We start from the raw sequence: 10,472 nt of genomic DNA on the forward strand, positions 1-10,472 counted from the left end.
AATGAGTTTGGATTTAATAATCACCAAAATTTTTAATTAAAAAATTAAAATAAGGATACATCGACCATACAAGGGTGACATTGGTAAAATATGAATGGCTGAATCACCAACTCCATGTACCACTGCCAAGGATATAAATCCTACACACTAAACAACATAATCAAGTGCAATTGCATATAATAAAATAACCGAAGCAATAATATCATTAAATCACCTAATTTAACCATTTATTTAATTATATCAAAATAATCTATTTACATCACTCACGTTTGCATAAAGCTTAACAACACAAGAATGAAGTAAATACCCATAACATTAAATCCATCACATAACAAAATCAGAGACATGTTCAAATGTCGGATAACCAGATATCATCATAAAACACACTGTCATCTCAAAATGGCATCATCATGCAATATGATCAACTAAATGACATAGTAGTCTAACATCTATGATACTAAAATCAAGGTATACCATTTGACCCTCAAGTCATCTCAAAGTAAAACATAACATGAGTAACAAACTACCTCTTAGATCAAAATATAACAAGGTAAATATCCGCAACACAAAACCAATGAATCCAACATGGATAGTACATTTCTAATTATTTATGCATTTAATAATAGTTGTTTAAAAAAATGAAAAGGCACTTAAAACACATAAGTGAACAAAGTCATAAATATGACTAACCACTACTACAGAAACCTAGTCTAGTGCAACATGGTAATAGTACACATTGCCATCTCTGCACACACATCTCAGGGTAATCATAGAAATAACATCATGATACCACATCAATCCTAATAACCATTGGCACAAACCTCAGTGAACCAAAAATCACATCATAATCTCAAAAATCAGTCAAAAGCATAATCAAAGTAGTTGATATAGCAACATAAATCAAATCACCTCAATGGTGTAAACTACTCATGGTCACAATCATGATCCCTTCTCAAGGAGAGATCAACAAGGTTTCATCCATTAGGATGACTTACATAAGTCAAATGGGAGAGGCACTACATCATCCCCCCCAAAAGACTAGGCTTACTCCTAGAAGCCTACAATCTAAGAATAGAAACCCAACACACCAAGAGAAAAATCAAAAGCGAGCAATAGGAATAACTCAAAAACTCACCACAAGTCAAACCCAAATCACTCCAACATACACAAATCATCACGTCAACTCCCAAATAAGTCAACTACAATAGAATTGGTGTAACAATGACACAAGGTTCTCCAACAAGGAACCTTCTATGTGCTAGGAAAAACCCATCTAGCCATAAAGTCAACAATACAAGGTAAGAAAAAAGCTACTCTACCTCATCAAAAATGCCAAACTATGACATGCACCTACCACATGATCACAAAACAAGGTGAAAACATGGCACACTTTCAACAAGAGTTGGAATCATGGGGAATAACCATCCCAAATTCCTAAGAATACTATCATGTCACACATGATTATTATGGAATCCATATAAACTCACCTTTATAAAAAAGTGGATGAAGGTTTACTAACAAAATTATGAACTCCAAAAAGGATACTCACTACCAAGCATAGGAGCACTTAGTTTCTCTCTAAGGTATAAAGGCTCAACTATCACTAGGAACTCAGGTTACATAACCCAACCAAACAAGGTGTCATCTTTCCACAAGGTTCCAAAGAATTCATTAGTGGAAAAAACCATGTAATATCTATATACCAACTCATAAGATGGTAACATGTGTCCAACGATACCATGTCCCTCTAGCACCATGCTGGGAATACCACACCCAACCTATTGCTAAAGTCAATCTCCAACCTCAACTCAATGGTTAATGAAAAAAATCAACTAGGATAATCCCCTTGAAGAAAGAAGCTTAGGGAGAAAAAAAACTATAGAGCATTAGGGCTTAGAGGGAGTCACTCTCAATAGATGCATTAGGGAATCTCACAATTCCACCAACCATCAAAATACTCATCCAACACTAACTAAGCTAGTGGCATATCCATGCTAGCCTACTTTCTCAAGAGAGAAAATAATACAAAGATGCACCAAAGACAACATCCAAAAGGAGTATCTAACTCACCCAAAGAACTGAGTCACTCCCAATGACAAGGCAACATCAACCTTGATGAAGGTACACTTATAAGCTACACCACACCTCACAAAGATGGTTCTATGCTATAAGGAAAACACAAACCCAAGTGCAAATCCCAAAAAGTAATTAGTAGATTATGAAGATTTTTTAAAACCTCCCTAAGAATAACATGAAAGGTTAAACTTCTCCAATGGCCATAAATGTGATAAGTCATGATTGAATTGCCCTCTACTCGAAACATCGATCTACACCATCCAAAGTATGAACGAGATGCTTTTCATTCCCTAGGAAAAATTTTGCATTAGCATAGTCTTACATGAAGTTTCTCACTAAACCAGGTGAGAAAGTACAAAGAACTAGGCAAGAAAGTGCATGATCACCAGTTTCTCACATGAAATTTCAAATCAGCACAAAAATTGCCTTCACTCTAGAGGCCATAACTTTCACGTCCGGACTCGGATTGACTCCATTCAAAAAGCATCAAAAAGATATCAAAAAGGCCTAAGTCATGATGGATCTTAGGTATTCCTAAGACATAAGATTTTAATTCACCAATCAAGATAAAACAACATAAGAAAAAATAACAGTTTGGTTACTAAGACAAGCGACAGACAAAACGTCCAAAACCATTCAAGAATGTACATGTCCAAAAAAAAATAAGACATGGAATGAAAGGTAGTTCAACGCTTAAAACCATCATTAATTATCTTTCATAATTTCATTATTTAAACCTAACACAAGCACTAATGCAAAATGAAATTGAAAGGTTTTTAAAGCAAAGGTTCAAGAGTCACCAGAAAACAAGTACATATCTTTCAATTTCTTTCAAGAATAACATTAGGTTTACTCATATTTTAACTTGTAATGAACCCAATTTAAGGGTCCATCATTTATTTCTGAATTAATCTCTTATTTTTATCCTTTGTATTATATTTTCTTCGATCCATGCTCTACGGTCTCCTCAATATTGTTCTTTCATCATCACCAAAGCTTGTTCTGCATCTTCAACAATGATGAGCCATGTATTTTGATGTGTAGTCGGGTTTGAATATTTATACAACTATTAATGTGTTGCCCTTCAATCTCCCTCCCCGTCTACCAACTTAACTCAGCATATATATACCACTATATCTTGATTTGAATGGATGTGTCTCCCAGATTCATTGATGCTTAATTAATTATTAATTACATATTGTTTGATATTATGTTTTTTCAAATTTATATTAAAATATTTATAATGCCAATTAATGTATGCATGTTACTAAATATGTTTATTATTCTTATGAATTATATTAATTTATATTATTATTATTATTACGAATAATATTAATCTATATTATTATGAATAATATATTAAATAAATCATAAGTATTTATCTATATAGTTTATCAATATGATAATAGTTAGATATATTATCCACTATAGATTTATAATGTAATTATAACATATAACATATTATATATTATATATTAATAATATCATTATTATAATGGATTATAATATTATTATTTTTAATTATTATCATTGTATAATATGTTATTTGAATATTCATATATCCTTAAATTTGGGCTCATGAAATAACCATCCAATTACATTAACAACTTTAAATCTATCAAAGATATACATGACATTATCCTTTATACGTACTACCAAAGGTTCGAGATGAACATGGTAGAATCACAACATACAACAGGACCATAGCTAAAACACATTCAAAATAGTCATTATAAACCAAAAAAAAAAGCCCAATGGGGGATTGTCAATTCCAATAGCAAATATCAAAAAGTGCACATTTCAACAATAAGTCAAATGTGACAACTATTACAAAGAGAGCGAAGGATAAAATTTGATGACTATTCCAAGAGAGGAAAATAATGAAAACCAATGCTAGCCCGACAACATGAGCAAAGTACCTCTAGCCAAATAAAATAAGGCATAGATCAAATCACATTACATGTGATGATTGAGGACAGCCACACAAGAGGGATAAACCACTACACAATGCTAAGGAATAATCATCCTAGCTACGTTAGAGAACACACTCGCACACATCAAGCAATACACCATTAGTAACCTCATGCATATGCAGACAATAATAATTTCCTTAATTATTTTTCCGTGCAATGCAATATTTAAATATTCATCAATTTAATGCAAATTTCCATAAGCTTAAGAAGTAATCAAATTGGGGACTTAAGTCATTAACCCAAAAGATCTAATGCAAGACTTACTTCTTTGCAATGATTCACAATAAACACTTATTTCTTAATGAAAGGAACCATTTCATTACCATAATGACAAAAAAACTAAATCACAAATAAGATTCATTTAGTTACTTACAATTAGGAGAAAATAGGGAAACAATGCACCTTACTCCACAATGAGAACAAAAGAGGCACTCAAAACCAATACATGAAGACCAATCAATGGTTCCATCCAATAGGATCACACTTGCAACAACCCAAATAAAGGCACATCGATTCCATCTACAAAATAAGGAAGACTTACTTTCGTCTCCTCACACTAATCTAGTTGCATCTACTAGATAAGCAAGTCCATCCCAAGTAGACACTGAGGCAACAAAAGATCACAAGCTCTTCTTCAAGACACTTGAACTCAACCAACACAACAACAACCATATGGGCAACATACACAAAGATCAATGTTTGAACATGGGCTCTGATACCAGATGTAATGCCTAACCTGAAGATCCTTAGAACAAGGATTCAATTCAACCCAAGATATTTCTTTTTTACAAGTATGAATGCACATGACAACATCATACAGGGATCACAGAGATCGCAACTAAAGACTTCACCACAATCCAGGCAACCAACAAATCTCTAAATGCCACTACCAAACTGACGCATGCAAACAGAGGCCAACAACAACCACACACATGATGAGGGCTCAAATAAATGACCTCTCATCAACAAAACACCATGCTAGGGTAAAATGCAAAATCCTAAAATTTGGGTAAGTCTGAAGTCTTGAAGCCCTAAAATTTCCTAGAATCATTATCTTATCTTGAAGAGATCTAAGACCTATCTCAAAAGAATTGTCACATATATAAAAATATATCTTAAGTATAAGGAATTAAATATACATCAACTTATATTTAAGTGATATATTTTAAACCCCTAAGAAAGACTACTTTGAACTAGAAAGATGTGAAATCCAATAAGGTGTCCAAAACCAACTTTTAGAACTTCCTCAGCCAAGCCTAACTGCTCCATGTTTCTTGCTCTAGTAAGTGCATTGGTCTGAAGTTTCACGCAAGACTTTGCATCACTATGCACAAGAAAGTGCATTTCTCCACGTGAGGATGTGCATGAACCCATGCAAAGATTCACTCCAAACTACGTGAGGATTTACACCATACTATGCGAGACTTTCTGTCCCTATCTAAGGAAGTACATTCTTGTGTGAGGTATTGCTTCCCACATGAGGAAACACAACATCACAACAAAAGGACATGACTAAAAAAAAATTTAAAAATGAAAACCTCCACACTAGAGAGTACTGGATCCATGTAAATCAAGGAATGATCACACAAGTGCATAAAAAAAAAGATGTCATGAAAAAATAAAGAGGAACATCTATCCATCTACACTATAGCAGTAAAAGAATGTACTAAAAGCAACATCACAATGTATAGAAATAACATCACAATGTGCAAAACAACCAAACTAAGTACATAGTTCCTCCTAATTGTCAATAGCATCATAAGACCATCATGGGTCCTAGCCATCCCCTACGCATAACATCCCAAGCCATTGGTACTATCATAATAGGGACATCACTACTAAACATGCTACAACTTAAGCATAAGGAAATCTAACATGCTAGTAGTAAAGCATAAGATAATCCTACAACTAGATAACATCACCTATCATATGCTAATCATCATAATAAGGAAATTCATCAATAAATAACATCATCTAAACATGATATACAAGCATTCAATGAAAGCTTAAATCATAAGAAAGCATACTCTAGAACTCAAAGTACCAAGTGAAAAACATCTAGCAATGGTCACACTAGGATAAAAGACTATCTCTGTACACTGGTCCCTAGTAGTGGTGTAGGTAGATACACCTTCCAACCACATGGTACCCATAGGTCAAATCCTACCATGCTGATGGAGATAAAGATCCAACCACAAACACACAAAAATAACATCCTTGGCTAACACTCATGCTAAGTAGTATGATGGTTATAACCAAGAACCTAAGACAATGCAAGTAGTATAGGTCCTAGTTAGACACTCATAAGGCTACTAAGTAGGGGCTGACATCATGGAGAGTTGCTTAGCATTGACAAGCCTAAGCTCAGATCATGTAGATACAACATCCCTGAATGGAAAGGTTCTCACACATACATTTTATTGTCTTAAGTTTTATTACCACTCACACATTTTATTTAGTTATCACTTATTTAAAACTTCCTCACCTCTGCCAACCCTCTAGGCACAATGATCACCAGGTTGTGGGATAGAAGCCCCCTCCATATGATACCCTACCCTACCCATGCTCATCCTATGATATTTTCCTATGGGCATGCATACTCCCATCCCAACTCCAATGATCATAACTTCTAGAAGTACCACAGAAGGTTGAGACCTAAAAGTCCTCTGACAAATGTATGCACATGTATGCATGTGGGGCACACAACCATCATGAAGATCATAACACAAGGATTGGATGAGAACACAATGCAAAAGATCACTCAACCAAAAAAAACTTGAGAGGATAGATTCTACACAAATCCTAAAGAACAATAAAACCATACGACATGAAATCACTCAACCGACCTCAATCTGGGAGTACAAATTCTATATGAATCCCAATGATGCAATAAGACCAAACATCATGAACTCATGCAACCAGCCTCAATTTGGGAGCATGGATTCTACACAAATCCTAGTGTCCACGAAATAATAAGAAATGTCCAAAAGAAACCATAACATTAGGTACAAAATCACTCAACCAAACACAAAGTTAGGAGTACAGATGTGACATGCATCCCAATGTAAACACAAAAGTGCAACAAAGGTCTGAATGATATCCAAATGGATAATCTAGGTTTGTGACCCAACTCATGCCAAGAAAATTTGAGAAAACAAGGTAGCATGCAAAATGAGGTAAAAACCCCCAAATTTTGAAAAACTTCAAAATTAAAATCCATTTTGCATTTGGGTACAAATATCCAAAAATAATTAAGTTTGGACACTGTATGAAAAATGGCCAACATAATGGTGCAAAACCCCAAACCCTCATCCCAAAAAATAGGAAAATGCTCATACCCGACCAACTGGGTAGAACTAACAAACAGAAATGGAGGGCAACACTAGTTCTCAGCCTCCTAACAAATAGCTACCAAAAACAGAAAAAGAAATGGAGTAGAAAAAATAAAATAGTAGAGCCCTACCTCGCAGGCAAAAGGGAAAAATGGAAATCTGAGCCATAAAATAAAAACCTTGCAGAAGTGGTCGAAAATTGCAGCAATCCAAGGTCTCCCTGAGTTGGGTCCAATGTGCTGAAGTTCACGATCCTACACCCGTAACTTCCACAATGAACAAAATAGTAAATATTCATGAAGAGGATTTTGGGTTTTACTCTCAAAATTTTTAATTTGAGAGTGAGAAGTGAGGAATTAAATTCCTTTCTGGATACTTATTTGATTTTTGAGTGAATAATCGATTAGGGAAAATAACTAGCCAACCTAGTTAAACCTTGAATCAACCCAAATGAAAACAAGCTATTCCTATAAATAGGAATTCATCTATGGAAAAGCTTCTAGAAATTAAAATAAATCAATTAAAAAGCCTAAAAACCCAAAAAACACAACAATTTTCTTAACAACTTTTGCAACAATGCAAACCTCTAAATGCACATACACACTCACTAGTCTAATCACATAATACAAATGAGTTCAAATTTAATAATCATATAAAGGTTTAATTAAATAATTAAAATAAGGATACGTAGACCATACAAGGGAAACATTGGTAAAATATGAATGGTTGAATCACTAACTCCATGTGCCACTGTCAGGGATATAAATCTTGCACACTAAACAACACAATCAATTGCAATTGCATATAATAACATAGCTAAAGAAATAATTGCATTAAATTACCTAATTTAACCATTTATTTAAGTATATCAAAATAATATATTTACATCACTCACATTCGCATAAAGCATAACAACATAGGAATGAAGTAAATAGCCATAACATTAAATCCATCACATAACATAATCAGAGATATTTCCAAATGTTGGATAACTACATATCATCATAAAACACACTGTCATCTCAAAATGGCATCATCATGCAATATGATCAACTAAATGACATAGTAGTCTAACATCTATGATACTAAGATCAAGGTATAACATTCAACCCTTAGGTCATCTCAAAGTAAAAAAATAACATGAGTAACAAAATATCTCTCGGATCAAAATATAACAAGGTAAATATCAGCAACATAAAACCAATGAATCTAACATGGAAAGTCCATTTCTAATTATTTAAGAATTTAATAATGGTTGTTTAAGAAACATGAAAAGGCACTTAAAACACATAAGTGAACACAATCATAAACATGACTAACCACTACTACAGGAACCTAGTCTAGTGTAGCATGGTAATAGTACACAATGCAGTCTCTGCACACACATCTCAGAAATAACATCATGATACCACATCAATCCTGATAACCACTGGCACAAACCTTAGTGAACCAAAAATCACATCATAATCTCAAAAATCATCCAAAAGCATAATTAAAGCAACTGATCCAACAACATAAATTAGATCACCTCAATGGTGTAGACCACTCATGGTCACAATCATTATCCCTTCTCAAGGAGAGATCAACAAGGTTACATCCACCGAGATGACTTATAGAAGTTAAATGGGAGAGGTACTACATGCGAGGTCCTCAACTGCACTCCCTATCATAGTGCAGGGTGGGGTTGAGGGGCAATGCCTCCGTGAGCCAAAAATGCCCTTATATTGCAAAAGGCGTTGTTGCTATTTTTCCTATTGGATGACTTATTCTAGACCTACTTTTGTAAGAAGAAAAAGATTGTATAAAAAGGCTTAGGGTTAGGGATTTCATAATGTAATGGTGATATTGTAGCTTCTTGTAGTGATATTAAGCTGTAAGGGATTGTGGATTTTAATCACTGGATAATAATAATATTGGACTTGTTGTTGGTGGATGTAGCCCAGAGATTGGATGAACCACATTAAATCTTGGTGTCTTGTGTTCTCTTTTATACGATCTATTATTCTGTAATATTGGTTATATTTGCATGTAACTGTTATTTATGTTTGGGGTTTATCCTAACAAGATCATATTTTGGTTCTATGCTAACGAAGGTACTTGATACTTTCAACCCTAGCACACATCACTTGATCTCAATTCTCTTGTTCACTTACTTGAATCTACTTAGGAAAATTGTCATATATATAAGACTTCATTATTTTCCTTGATAAGACCTTAATGCTATTGAATTTATTGAAGGGGCATACAAATTACCTTCTTGAACTTCTAACTGCTATGTACAATTTGCCAATTTTTATTTAGTATCTTGAGGTGCTCAAGGTATGCCACCCCTTGACAATAGATGTGTTTCATTTCTATCTTGTCCTTCTGTGAAAAATTAGAGCATCACAAATAAAAATAAGTATGAGTGATGTACCTTCTAATTTTCCAATTGAATCATAATTTGGTCTCAGGTTTTTCCCTTCATAAAATGTTGATTATTCTGTACAACTTGATGATCAGTTATGAGATGGATTGTTCCATAAATTTTTGATTTTCTATTACTTTCATTTCAATGTTTATTGCTAAGAATTACTAATCTTTTTCATAGGGTGACATGGATACACCACAAGGCATAGGCGACGATGTACCTCACACACCTTCTTGAGTGAAGGTAAACCTTAATTAGTATAATTGTACAAATTATATAGAAACAAATTTCATATTATTATGTTCTTTTCTTTATATATTTGGAGTTATTTTGATGGAATTTTATTGATATTGATGTCACAACTTGATACTTATTGATAGGGAATAGCGAAAATGACAACAAATAAAATGTGGTCTGTAACTCAAGCATCATTTGTAGATGACATCATGGGTAGCACTAAACCCATCTTCATGGCCCATAAAATTATACAAAAATATAATGATGAAATTCTTAACCTTTTCCTTCATCAAAACATAATCGAGGAGACAATGATACTGAAAGAAGAATTGATACTTAGAGTCAATTCTTTGAAGATAAGCACTAATTAATCTTAAGCAATAATAAAAGTTCAATAGATGTTTATATTTTATATTATATTATGGATCATGATCTAAAATATTA

Source organism: Cupressus sempervirens, chromosome 4 (assembly GCF_028749045.1).
Source record: "Cupressus sempervirens isolate cs-2001-9-10 chromosome 4, ASM2874904v1, whole genome shotgun sequence".
Lineage (NCBI taxonomy): Eukaryota > Viridiplantae > Streptophyta > Pinopsida > Cupressales > Cupressaceae > Cupressus > Cupressus sempervirens.